The 15,234-nt window shown below is 44.8% G+C and overlaps 1 protein-coding gene across 2 annotated transcripts in view; it reads right to left on the bottom strand.

Annotated features, from left to right (window-relative positions):
* Nucleotides 1–15,234, bottom strand: part of tmem8b (transmembrane protein 8B) — a 144,877-nt gene that overhangs the window by 88,089 nt on the left and 41,554 nt on the right. The window lies entirely within an intron of this gene.

Here is a 15,234-nt window from a genome sequence, read left to right as displayed (position 1 = left end):
AGAGAGGAGAGAAGAGGGAGAGAGGAGAGAAGAGGGAGAGAGGAGTTGTGGAGGAGAGTTAGCGAGACACATTTTAAAATGTCAAGATTGCAGTCGTACCGAACCATAATGATCCGACCACTAAGAGCCTGATATTTTTCTATAAGAAGCAGAAAGATCACCAGGATCAAACCAAGAGCTGATGGGGTAAACAGATTAACAAGGACCAGTTTTCATAGAAACATGTTCACACTTCTAAAATGTGGAGAGGTTGGGGATGTTCTGACATCACACTCATGACAGTGTTAGATTACAATGCAGCGTTTTAGCACATTGCTGGAGCTCATCTCTCCCCCTCAGGTATACACTCAATCTCTCAGGTACACACACACTGCAAATTCTCTCTTACTCAGGTACACACACTCACAAATACACACAAAAACACACACTGCTAATTCTCTCTTTCTCAGGTACACACACACACTGCTAATACTCTCTTTCTCAGGTACACACACACATTGCTAATTCTCACTTTCTCAGGTACACACACACTCACACACACACACTGCTAATTCTCTCTTACCCAGGTACACACACTCACACACACACACACAAACACACACACTGCTAATTCTCTCTTTCTCAGGTACACACACACACACACACAGCTAATCCTCACTCTCAGGTACACAGTGCTCTCTCTCTTTCTCTCCAGTACACACACTGCTCTCTCTCTCTCTCCAGTACACACACTGCTCTCTCTCTCTCTCTTTCTCTCCAGTACACACACTGCTCTCTCTCTCTTTCTCTCCAGTACACACACTGCTCTCTCTCTCTCTTTCTCTTCAGTACACACACTGCTCTCTCTCTCTCTCTCTCTTTCTCTTCAGTACACACACTGCTCGCTATCTCTTTCTCTTCAGTACACACACTGCTCTCTCTCTCTCTCTCTCTCTCTTTCTCTTCAGTACACACACTGCTCGCTCTCTCTTTCTCTCCAGTACACACACTGCTATCACACATCATCCATCACTGTCAGAATGGGCCCAGTAGAACGCCCACATGCTTCCACACACGCATGAAAACATATACATTCACCAGTTATTATTCACATTACATACCCGATCACACCACGTTTACACACACACACACACACCATGTTTACACACACGCACACCGCAGTCACACACACACCTCTCAGTCACACACACACACCACAGTCAAAGACACAAAAACCAAAGTCACACACACAGAAAAGAGAGCAAATGGGAAATGCATCATTGTTCTGTGGTTCCTAGGTGCTGTGGTTCAGTGGTTATGTTTCAGTAGTTGAATGATTCAGTGGTCCTTAGGTTCTGTGGTTCAGTGGTTATGTTTCAGTAGTTGAATAATTCAGTGATCCTTAGGTTCTGTGGTTCCTAGGTTCTGTGGTTCACTGGTTATGTTTCAGTGGTCCTTAGGTTCTGTGGTTCCTAGGTTCTGTGGTTCAGTGGCTATGTTTCAGTAGTTGAATGATTCAGTGGTCCTTAGGTTCTGTGGTTCCTAGGTTCTGTGGTTCACTGGTTATGTTTCAGTGGTCCTTAGGTTCTGTGGTTCACTGGTTATGTTTCAGTGGTTGAATGATTCAGTGGTCCTTAGGTTCTATGGTTCCTAGGTTCTGTGGTTCACTGGTTATGTTTCAGTGGTTGAATGATTCAGTGATCCTTAGGTTATGTGGTTCCCAGGTTCTGTGATTTAGTGGTTCCTAAGTTCTGTGTTTTTCTGCTTCTGTGGTTGGTTACCGAACGTTTCACTCTGCTGCAGAGTTTATCTCCTAATTACATCTTAATTAATTTATTATATTTATTAATTATATTAATTTATGAGCACAAAGCCTATCAGATGGAACATTCTGAGGGTAGACCAGCACACAGGGTTCTGTTAACAGCAGATTGGATTGAATGTAACAGGATACATTCTTTGTTCTCTGAAGCAGGAGGCAAATGATACAAAGTAGAAAAAGAAAAGAGTTGCTGTTGATACGATCAGGTCTTTGGGATGCTGAGCACAGGACCAGAACCTAGCTGGGTGTAGCTGTAAATATGCTAATCTCATTTCACATGATATCTCACATTATATTACATTACCTGCCTGCAGCTAACACTAGATTGATTGGATGAATAAAATAAATCTAATATACACATTAAAGATCTGCAATTGCAAGCAGTCTGCAATTTGTGCCCAAAAAGCATAGCTGAAAATAGTGAACTATGTCATGAATTTTCTGATTTGTGCCTCGTGTCATCAGAACCATTTAATTCCAAAGCTGTCTGAAGTATTATAGTGATTCTACTTACAGAGTATGCATATAAACAGGGAATGGCAGTATTTATGATACATGTATTTAAAATAAGGATTTTGCTAAGTGTATTTGATTGGGTTGACAAAAATGGCTTCATATGTTGCATCAAACTACTTAAGTGTTTTGTATTTTGCAGTTTAAAAATACTGTAAAATACTTTGTGAGAAGTCCACATGATGATAAAAATGCTACCTCTGATTGGTGCCTACTCAGAAACGTGCCCAGACTTGTTGAGATCAGAACAGAAAATTCATCCATACCCAAAGAAGGTCAAGGTGAGAAACATGTTGCCAGCTTTCCATCGATTTTTTTGTATAAATTGCAGCAATTAATTACAGTTCATGTTAAGTTTTGGTGTTTTAGTAGCCTAGGCTAAATCGTTTACCAGTTTACGTAACAACCTAGCTAACTATTTGACACAAGTGGCAGCCATCACAGTTAACGTTAGTTTGCTACTTTCAGCGGTTGTGCTCCACATTTTTTTATAATAAAGTATTGTATATAATAATCAGTATTGTACATTACATTATAATGCCACAATCTGGTGTAGGTTGTAAAATGCACACAAGGGTGCTTCGTTGTCATTAAACTCAGCCATTTACTCTCTCACCAACACTCACACAATCACATGATTACTCTCTCACCCACACTCACACAATCACATGAATACTCTCTCACCCACACTCACACAATCACATGAATAGTCTCTCACCCACACTCACACAATCACATGAATACTCTCTCACCCACACTCACACAATCACATGATTACTCTCTCACCCACACTCACACAATCACATGAATACTCTCTCACCCACACTCACACAATCACATGAATAGTCTCTCACCCACACTCACACAATCACATGAATACTCTCTCACCCACACTCACACAATCACATGAATACTCTCTCACCCACACTCACACAATCACATGATTACTCTCACCTACACTCACACAATCACATGATTACTCTCTCACCCACACTCACACACTCACATGAATACTCTCTCACCCACACTCACACAATCACCATTACTTTCTCACCCACATTCACATGATTACTCTCTCACCCACACTCACACAATCACATGATTACTCTCTCACCCACACTCACACAATCACATGAATACTCTCTCACCCACACTAACACACTCACATGAATACTCTCTCACCCACACTCACACAATCACCATTACTTTCTCACCCACACTCACATGATTACTCTCTCACCCACACTCACACAATCACATGATTACTTTCTCACCCACACTCACACACTCACATGAATACTCTCTCACCCACACTCACACAATCACCATTACTTTCTCACCCACATTCACATGATTACTCTCTCACCCACACTCACACAATCACATGATTACTCTCTCACCCACACTCACACAATCACATGAATACTCTCTCACCCACACTCACACACTCACATGAATACTCTCTCACCCACACTCACACAATCACCATTACTTTCTCACTCACATGATTACTCTCTCACCCACACTCACACAATCACATGAATACTCTCTCACCCACACTCACACAATCACATGATTACTTTCTCACCCACACTCACACAATCACATGATTACTCTCTCACCCACACTCACACATACAAGTTGTTGTGAATTCCTCTCACTACAGATTCTATATGCGTGTAGTTACGGCTACGTTAGTTGCGTACACCAATTCTCACATTACGGCAGTTGCTTGTTCAGAAGTCAGAGACAATGTAAGTTGGTATTCGTTGTTTTGTTATTGTGGCAGCGGGTTAAGCTATCCCCGAGTTGTTTCAGCCTGAAATGAGTACCGAATTTTAACGGTTTACGCTTTGATGTGAAGCTACTATATTATCTGTGTTTGCTAGCTTGTTAATTTATGTGCTAGCTTGCTTTATGCCCGTAGCTTTTAGTGTGTGATACGTTGCTGGGGGACTAAATCAATCTGTCCTGAAGAGGATGCTTATTCATACTTCTACAGTGTGATAGGGATTGTACATGTTAGTTCAACATTTGCTACTAAGTGATTAATAACCCACTGTTATGTCAGATTATAGTAGTTATAACAGCCATTACATTAACATACCTTTTTTTGGTTTATTTCAGAAACTTCATTCCTTCAAACATGCAACAATGTACAGCTTGTGACTGCCTGTATTGCATTACCAAGTAAAAGGTTGAACTCTGTCTGGTGACTCGTGCTCTCTGATAGGAGCCCTGAAGCGGCCAATACACACACTATCCAGCATTACAGTGTTAAAATCCCAACATTGGTCCTTCAAGCCGGATCTATTGGATGCTTCAGAAGATGTCATCAGAAGAAGAATCAGCATCACTCTCCCAACCCGAACCCAGGGGGAGACCAGCCAGGCAACAACACACCCCCCGGTATTTGGAGGATTATGTCCTTGACTACAGCCATCACCTACCTGCCCTTTCCTCCTGCAATCCCGAGAGAGAGCCAGAGGAGCAGGAAGGAGCAGCACTGAGTGGTAGCCAGGCAGATATGACGTCCAACCTGGGCAGGTACACAGCTACACACAGATCCCAGACTGCAGATCTTCTGAGTATGAATTCATTAAGAAACCTAGTTGAGTCCCTCTCCGGGAAAGATAGGCAAGAGGCTGCTGAAATCGCTCAACTTACCAGCATATTTAGATCTGTAGGAGGCACAACAGCGTCGACGCCAGGAGTTAATGGAGCGTATTACATCATACTTAAGGGAGGAAGTAGGTGAGGCCCCTCCACGCATGGAGAGCGCAATATGCTCACCAACACCACCTCCCACAGTGATTCACCACAGCATAAATCCTTTCTATTCATTCTCACCTGAGCCGACGAACCTGCCTCATAATACAGAGCCACACAGTGAGAGACAGGTTGTCCATGAGAAGTCCCTGGAGCCAGTGGTTAGGACAAAGACGATACATCATGTTCCAAGTGAAGTGGCAAAACCATTGAATGGTCAAACAGGAAGGGAAACACAGTCCTCCAGCCCTTCATTTTGTAATATTGGATTCAGATCAATCCGTCCAACCCCACAGCACCAGCAGGGCCCCCTCTTTTCACCAATCTCTGGTACGATAACTCCGCTACCTGTCAAGCAGCAGCACCCCACCAGTCCAGGAACTGTACCATCACAGCCCACTAGACCATCCTATCTTTATACTACTCCGGATCACCTCCAGTGCAACAGCAGTCACCTGCTTCAGATCCTTTAGGTCTACAATCTAACATGCCTCTGGGCTATCAGACTGTGCTAGAACTGCAGACAGGACAAGAAGCCGGCCCAGGTTCAGCGGGCTATACTCCTACATATCCGTTACCCTCATGGCCTCAAACCCTTACCTCTGCTCCACTAGTGAATGGCTCAGCCCTATCGGTCCCTCCTCAGCTGCCCTCGGCCCAGACGGTAGCACCAACTGGCTTTGGCATGCCACATCCCCCATTGTATGGTGTACCGAAACCCACTATTCCAGATTTCTCATCCGACAGCGAGAGAGAGTTCGCCAATCCGAAAATGGATTTGGATAACCTTCTCAAACCTCACCTGGGACTGACTGAGAAATACAGGTATCATGTACTGCTGGAACATCTTAAACTCCCAGAGGCTAAGATGATAGGTCAGTCTCGCCGCCACCACCTGTACCCGTACTCAGCCGCTATGCAGGCTCTACAGCTGCAGTATGGCCAACCACACCAGATGGCTCAGAGTGAAATTGTGGCGATCCTCACTTCCCCTGATGTGAAAGCTAACGATGCCCGTAGCTTCCAGAGCTTCTCCCTACAGGTTCACCTCCTAGTCAGCATGCTGCTTTCACTGGAGGGAACCCAAGGTATTGAGCTTAATTGCTGCTCACATGTGGACCGTCTGCTCAGTAAGCTACCGAAATATCTCCAGGATGGATTTATTGAGTCCCTACAGCTACAGGGGAAGCTTAACTCTGCGAGCCTGAACCCCTACAATCTGCAGGACTTTGCTGGATGGCTCCAATCCAAGGCCCAACAGCAGCGGCTGTCCAGTCGGTTACTTCAACACTACCAACAAGAGAAGCCTCCAAGCAATTTCAAGGAGAAGGTTCAAACCAAGACCAGGAGTCAAAGTGCCACCATCTACCATGGTGCAGAACCGGCAAAGCCCAAGGTACCTGGCCCTCCTATGCAGTCAAAATTCAAGAAGCCATTCAACGTGCACTGTCACAGCATTAAAGAGCAACCTACAAAGGATCTGATCGGATGGATAACCGAAGGGAAGCGCTGCTGGAGGTGTGCTTGTTCCCATCCACCGGAGACATGCAACCTCAAGCTACGGCCTGAGGAGGTAGATCAGTCAGAAGAGTCTTGGTACCTTCCTCATCACTTGGTACACCACAACAGCAAACCAAGACAGTCGCTACAGACCAATGGCTAGTTCAGAACAGAACTGACACATTAGAACCTGCTCTAAGCCTCAGGTGGAACTGCGCAGAAGACACTATTGGGTACCATCATCGGTCCATGGAGCACTCAGCACTGACAATGAGAAAGGCCTACCAGGTTTTAGCCAGTCAGTATGATCCTGTGGGGTTTATAGTGCCATTTACTACACAAGCTAAGGTGCTCATTCAACAGCTGTGGTCAAAGAGAAGAGACTGGAATGATCCTGACTTGCCTCTGGATCTCCGAAATGCATGGAGAGTCTGGGAGTCCGAGCTAGAGCACCTCAACGCAATATCCATACCACACTGCTACTTACCCGCTCCAGATGATGGTGCAAATCTGGAGTTTGAACTCCACGTGTTCTGCGACGCATCCGAACAGGCCTATGGCGCAGTAGCCTGCCTGACCGTACAAAGGGAAGGTTCCTTCGACACATCATTTGTGATGGCTAGGTCACGGGTCGCTCCAAATCGACAGCAATCAATCCCTCGCCTGGAGCTCTGTGCTGTGCTAGCTGGAGCCCAGCTGGCCAAGCTTGTGGAGACAGATATGATGCTTACCCTACGCCGGACGACACTGTGGACTGATTCCATGACAGAGTGGCTCCAATCAGATTCTTGCCGTTTCAAGGTATTTGTTGGAACACGCGTGTCAGAAATCCAGGAGTTATCGGATACCAGTGATTGGCGTTATGTCGATACACAGAACAACCCAGCTGATGACATAACCCGGGGCAAACCACTCCTAGCCCCGTCTGAGTTTGGTCGATGGAGACTAGGGCCACCCTTCCTTAAACAGGGCACTGAACACTGGCCCAAGAGACTTGATCCCACACCCGCAGTGGGCTCATCTGAATTGAAAGGTGATTCCTTCTGCTGCTTAACCGCAGTGGACATCGGCTCTACTGTCCCTGACTCCAACGAATTCAAAACATGGTAGGAGCTGGTCGATGCAACTCAGAGAGCATGACAGGAGAGAGTGAAGAATCCTGCCGACCAACAGTCCATTAGTTATCAAGATGCAGAGTCTTTACTGCTAAGAGAGTGCCAAGCCCAAAGTTTCCCGGAAGAGGTGGCTGCTCTTCGGGCGCAGAAACCTGTGGCTTCCCGCAGTCGGCTTTCTTGCCTCGCCCCTGAGTGGGATCCTACACTCAATATTGTTCGGGTTGACGGGAGACTACGGATACTACAGAACGCAAACATTGAAGAGATCCATCCTATTGCACTTGATCCACGTCACCCAACCACAAAGCTCCTCATTAAGGAGTTTGACGAAAGGCTCTTACACCCAGGGGTGGAGCGAGTGTATGCAGAGCTCCGGAGGCAGTACTGGATTCTGCGAGCGTGTCAGGCTATCAAGCAACACCAGCTCAATTGTTCAGCCTGTCAGCGATAGAGAGCCCAGCCTAAGGTCCCGCAGATGGCAGATTTACCACCGGAGCGCCTACGACTCCTCTATCCGCCCTTTTATTCAACGGGCATTGATTGTTTTGGGCCGAACTTGGTCAAGATTGGCAGGAGGAATGAGAAGCGCTGGGGTGTCCTTTTTAAATGTCTAACCACTCGCACCGTTCACACTGAACTCCTCAACTCCATGGACGTGGATGCCTTCCTGCTTGCCTTACGTAGATTCATTGCCAGAAGAGGTTGAAGGAGGTATTATCAGACTGTGGCACAAACTTCCGTGGGGCAGATGGGGAACTTCGGGTAGCCTTTGAGGCTCTGCAGCCACAACTAAAATCACAGTTGGCAGAATACCAAATCCTATTCAAGTTCAACCCACCAGGAGCCCCCCATTTTGGCGGTGTGTGGGAAAGGGACGTCCGTTCGAGAAAGCCCTGCAGGTGGCAGTCGGGAGCCAGGCTGTCTCCGAAGACATACTGTACACAGTTTTAGTCGAGGTAGAAGGCATTCTGAACTCTAAACCGCTAGGCTACGCCTCAGCAGATGTCGCCGACCCCGATCCCATCACTCCAAACATCCTCCTTATGGGACAGCGGGATGCATCTTTACCCCAAGCTGTTTTACGCCCCAGCTGTTATGGGGCGGCGGAGGTGGCGCCACAGCCAGAACCTTGAGGACCAATTCTGGGTCCATTTCACACGGAATTACCTGCCCACGCTCCAAACTCGATAGAAGTGGCAAAAATCTTCAGGAAACCTGAGTGTGGACTCCATCATCCTGATAGTGGACCCACAGTTCCCCAGAGCTCAATGGCCCCTAGATAGGGTCACCAAGACCGTGACAAGTCAAGACGGATGTATCTGATCAGCAGAGGTCCTTGTCAAGGGTAAAGTCTACACAAGACCAGTCGCACACCTGATCCAGCTCCCCGCTCTCAAGGAGGACACCCAGGACATTTGATGAATTCCCTTGATTGCACATTTGCTACTCAAATGTGGGGGCGGCTGTTGTGAATTCCTCTCACTACAGATTCTACCGTGCGTATAGTTACGGCTACGTTAGTTGCGTACGCCAATTACGTAAGTTATGTAATAACTCGCCATGAACGCCTCGTATTTCTCCCATTACGGCAGTTGCTTGTTCAGAAGTCAGAGACAATGTGTTTATTTCTTTTAATTTTGATGATTATAACTGACAACTAATGAAAACCCCAAATTCAGTATCTCAGAAAATTTGAATATTATGAAAAGGTCCAATATTAAAGACACCTGGTGCCACACTCTAATCAGCTAATTAACCCAAAACACCTGAATAGGCCATTAAATGGTCTCTCAGTCTAGTTCTGTAGGCAACACAATCATAGGGAAGACTGCTAACTTCCTGTCCAAAAAGATGACCATTGACACATTGCACAAGGAGGGCAAGACACAAAAGTTCATAGCTAAAGAGGCTGGCTGTTCACAGAGCTCTGTGTCCAAACACATTAATAGAGAGGCGAAGGGAAGGAAAAAATGTGGTAGAAAAGAATGTACAAGCAATAGGGATAACCGCACCCTGGAGAGGATTGTGAAACAAAACCCATTCAAAAATGTAGGGGAGATTCACAAAGAGTGGACTGCAGCTGGAGTCAGTGCTTCAAGAACCACCACGCAAAGACATATACAAGACATGGGTTTCAGCTGTCGCATTTCTTGTGTCAAGCCACTCTTGAAAAAGACACAGCGTCAGAAGCGTCTCGCCTGGGCTAAAGACAAAAAGGACTGGACTGCTGAGTTATGTTCTCTGATGAAAGAAAATTTTGCATTTCCTTTGGAAATCAAGGTCCCAGAGTCTGGAGGAAGAGAGGAGAGGCACAGAATCCACGTTGCTTGAAGTCCAGTGTAAAGTTTCCACAGTCAGTGATGGTTTCGGGTGCCATGTCATCTGCTGGTGTTAGTCCGCTGTGTTTTCTGAGGTCCAAGGTTAACGCAGCCGTCTACCAGGAAGTTTTAGAGCACTTCATGCTTCCTGCTGCTGACCAAATTTATGGAGATGCAGATTTCATTTTCCAACAGGACTTGGCACATGCACACAGTGCCAAAGCTACCAGTACCTGGTTTAAGGACCATGGTATCCCTGTTCTTAATTGGCCAGCAAACTCGCCTGACCTTAACCCTATTGAAAATATATGGGGTATTGTGAAGAAGAAGATGCGATACGCCAGACCCAACAATGCAGAAGAGCTGAAGGCCACTATCAGAGCAACCTGGGCTCTCATAACACCTGAGCAGTGCCACAGACTGATCAACTCCATGCCATGCCGCATTGCTGCAGTAATTCAGGCAAAAAGAGCCCCAACTAAGTATTGAGTGCTGTACATGCTCATACTTTTCATGTTCATACTTTTCAGTTGGCCAACATTTCTAAAAATTATTTTTTTGTATTGGTCTTAAGTAATATTCAAATTTTCTGAGATATTGAATTTGGGTTTTTCATTAGTTGTCAGTTATAATCATCACAATTAAAACAAATAAACATTTGGAATATATCAGTGTAATGAATGAATATAATATACAAGTTTCACTTTTTGAATTGAATTACTGAAATAAATCAACTTTTTGATGATATTAAAATTTTATGACCAGCACCTGTAAGTTTGATTGTTTTTGGTAGAACTTTTGAACTGTAGTAGTATTCTCCATTGTAGTATTCTCTATTAGAGTTTAAGTAAATGTTCTTACTATGTATCCCCTCAATAGATTCAGTGGTTGGAGTTGGGTTAATACTCCTTTACAAGTTCTGTTGCTACTTTCTGATTACGTTTCTGGCTACATTTAAAATCAAAACATATTGATCATTTAATAATTGTTGACAAAGTGCTGAAATGCTGGTTTTCAACTCCCAAATACAGTGGGGAGAACACTGTTGATTTTGCAGGTTTTCCCACTTACAAAGCGTGTTACAAGTATGTAATTTTTATTATAGGTACTCTTCAACTATGAGTGACGGAATCTAAAACAAAAATCCAGAAAATCACATTGTATGATTTTTTGTAATTAATTTGTAATTAAATTAAAGTATTTGATACATCAGAAAAGTATAACTTAATATTTGGTACAGAAAACTGTTTGCAATTACAGAGATCTTATGTTTCCTGTAGTTCTTGACCAGGTTTGCACACACTGCAGCAAGGATTTTGTTCCACTCCTCCATACAGATCTTCTCCAGATTCTTCAGGTTTCAGGGCTGTCGCTGGGCAATACGGTCTTTCAGCTCCCTCCAAATATTTTCTATTGGGTTCAGGTCTGGAGACTGGCTAGGCCACTCCAGGACCTTGAGATGCTTCTTACGGAGCCACTCCTTAGCTGCCCTGTCTGTGTGTTTCGGGTCGTTGTCATGCTGGAAGACCCAGCCACAACCCATCTTCAATGCTCTTACTGAGGGAAGGAGGTTATTGGCCAAGATCTCGCGATACATGTCCCCATCCATCCTCCCCTCAATACGGTGCAGTCGTCCTTTCCCCTTTGCAGAAAAGCACCCCCAAAGAATGATGTTTCCACCTCCATGCTTCACGGTTGGGATGGTGTTCTTGGTGTTGTACTCATCCTTCTTCTTCCTCCAAACACGGCGAGTGGAGTTTAGACTACATCAGACTACATGACTTTCTCCCATTCCTCTTCTGGATCATCCAGATGGTCAATGGCAAAATTCAGACAGGCCTGGACATGCGCTGGCTTGAGCAGGGGGAGCTTGCGTGTGCTGCAGGATTTTAATCCATGACGGCATAGTGTGTTACTAATGGTTTTCTTTGAGACTGTGGTCCCAGCTCTCTTCAGGTCATTCACCAGGTCCTGCCGTGTAGTTCTGGGCTGATCCCTCACCTTTCTCATGATCATTGATGCCCCACGAGGTGAGATCTTGCATAGAGCCCCAGACCGAGGGAGTTTGACCATCATCTTGAACTTCTTCCATTTTCTAATAATTGCACCAACAGTTGTTGCCTTCTCACCAAGCTGCTTGCCTATTGTCCTGTAGCCCATCCCAGCCTTGTGCAGGTCTACAATTTTATCCCTGATGTTCTTACACAGCTCTCTGGTCTTGGCCATAGCGTAGAGGTTGGAGTCTGTTTGATTGAGTGTGTGGACAGGTGTCTTTTATACAGGTAACAAGTTCAAACAGGTGCAGTTAATACAGGTAATGAGTGGGGCTTCTTAAAGAAAAACTAACAGGTCTGTGAGAGCCGGAATTCTTACTGGTTGGTAGGTGATCAAATACTTATGTCATGCAATAAAATGCTAATTATTTATTTAAAAATCATACAATGTGATTTTCTGGATTTTTGTTTTAGATTCCGTCTCTCACAGTTGAAATGTACCTATGAAAAAAATGACAGACCTCAACATGCTTTGTAAGTAGGAAAACCTGCAAAATCGGCAGTGTATCAAATACTTGTTCTCCACACTGCAGGTGTCCAATTATTGATAAATAAAGAATTGATTGCTAAATGATTGTACCCTAATTGAAGTAGCAGTAGGATCATGATTTTGCATACCATTGCATGAATGACTGCCTTAAACAATTTATTATTATACACTGCTCAAAAAATTTATGAGAACACAATCACAGTATAACACCAAGTAAATTAAACTTCATGGGATATCAATCTGTCCATTTAGGAAGCATAAGCAATTGTGAATAATGTCACCTGTTTTTGTGCAAATGAAAGTGAAAACAGGTGCACTGGAGAGGCAACAGCAAGACAACCCCAAAAAAGGGAATGGTTTTGCAGGTGGTGGCCAGAGACAATTGCTCTCTCCTTATCCTTCCTGACTGATTCTTACACAAGGAGAGCTGGATAGGCCCGTAGAAGAGCATCAACACAGCAGCAGGACAAGTAACTGCTCCTTTGTTCAAGGTGGAACATGAGGAACAGAAGGAGCACTGCCAGGGCCCTTCAAAATGACCTCCAGCGAGCTACTGGTGTGCAGAATCAGACTCCATGAGGGTGACATGAGGGTCTGACATCCTCTAGTGGGACCTGTGCTCACAGCCCAGCACTGTGCAGCTTGATCTGCATTTACCAGTGAATTTTCCCCATTATTTGCCCACTCTACTGCCTATGTCAGCATACAGGGTAATGGCCTCTACTGCCACTGTCAGCATACAGGGTTATAGCCTCGACTCTCTGTCAGCATACAGGGTAATGGCCTCTACTGCCTCTGTCAGCATACAGGGTTATAGCCTCTACTCTCTGTCAGTATACAGGGTAATGTCCTCTACTGTCTCTGTCAGTATATAGGGTTATGGCCTTCACTGCATCTGTAAAGAAAATCTGTTTATGTACAGCATGACAGGAGTTGGGATGGAAACTAAACTCTCTCCACCATTAAACCAGGGAACTATTAAATATTGCTCTTGTTATTGCGTCCCATCTGCTGTTGTTGCTGCGCTGCATATAAAGTCAACACAGAAAGATTCCAACACCTTTATGCTAACAACCATCCATCTGCATCTTACCTCCACTTCCTCTGGGGTTTTCTAAACCCCCCTGGATCACACTAGACCTTTGCTTATTTCCACCCACCCTATTTATTTCCATGTCCGTAACATGAGGTGTAGCCAGCTCTATTTGGCCCACCCTATCATTAAGGAGTTTTGACAGACTGTCATGTGGTGGAGAGATAAACATAAATAGCAAATGGCCTCAATTTAACCACAGTTTCAGATCCACAGGTACACCTGACACCTGCTGGTTCAGAACCAAACATGGAACACCTGACACCTGCTGGTTCAGAAACAAACATGGAACACCTGACACCTGCTGGTTCAGAACCAAAAATGGAAACCCTGACATCAGCTGGTTCAGAACCACAGAGATGGAACCTGTGACACCAGCTGATTCAGAACCACAGACAGATGGCCTGACATCGGCTGGTTCAGAACCACAGACAGATGGACTGACATCAGCTGGTTCAGAACCACAGACAGATGGCCTGACATCGGCTGGTTCAGAACCACAGACAGATGGCCTGACATCAGCTGGTTCAGAACCACAGACAGATGACTGACTCTAGCTGGTGGAGTGACTCATGAAGGACAACAGGACAATACCTGATCCATAGAGGACAGTGTCACATCCATCATTAATGCTACAACATCTAGCTAAATCACAGCTTTCGTAGTCAACCAGCTAACTGGTCTTTTCATTTAAACCACAGCATTCATCGACAAACAGCAAACAAACCTCATTTAAACCACACCATTCATAGACAACCAGCTAACAAACCTTCTCATTTAAACCAAAGCATTTGTTGTCAACCAGCTAACAGATCTTCTCATTTAAACCACAGCAATCATAGTCAACCAGCTAACAGATCTTCTCATTAAAACCAAAGCATTCGTTGTCAACCAGCTAACAGATCTTCTCATTTAAACCACAGCATTCATAGTCCAGCTGATCCACATTACTCTCCTGTTCCAAACAACCAGACAGGATATTTATTTCAGCAGCAGACAGAAAGGACAGAACTCCTGCAATCTTTTTTCTGTAGCACTGCACCCTACTAAAAACCCCAGTACCTTAATCTATAACCTTTTACACTAATAAATATCCATGTACCATAAACTATATCTATGTACACGAATCTATACTCATGTCCCCTATCTATACCCAAGCACCTTAACCTATTCTAATGAATCCTCATCTGTACCTATGTACCTTAACCTGGACCCCTTTACTCTAACATGTACCGCATTTCGTTGTACGGTTCTTGTACTGTTCAATGACAATAAAGTTGAATCTAATCTAAAATCTAGTCTTTACCCTAACATCTACCCTTTCACTCTAACCTTCATCATCTTCATTCATTCTTCTTCTTCATCTTCATCCGCTTATCCGGTATCGGGTCGCGGGGGCAGCAGCTCCAGCAGGAGACCCCAAATTTCCCTTTACCATAGGGGACCCCAAACTTCCCTTTCCCAAGCCACATTTGCCAGCTCTGACTGGGGGATCCTGAGGCGTTCCAAGGAAATATAATCTCTCCACCTAGTCCTGGGCCTGCCCCAAGCTCTCCTCCCAGCTGGACGTGCCTGGAACAC

The sequence above is a fragment of the Esox lucius genome, chromosome 13 (genome assembly GCF_011004845.1).
Source record: "Esox lucius isolate fEsoLuc1 chromosome 13, fEsoLuc1.pri, whole genome shotgun sequence".
Classification (NCBI taxonomy): Eukaryota; Metazoa; Chordata; class Actinopteri; order Esociformes; family Esocidae; genus Esox; species Esox lucius.
The sequence above is the reverse complement of the archived record's forward strand: the minus strand, read 5'-3'. Positions and strand labels throughout refer to the sequence as shown.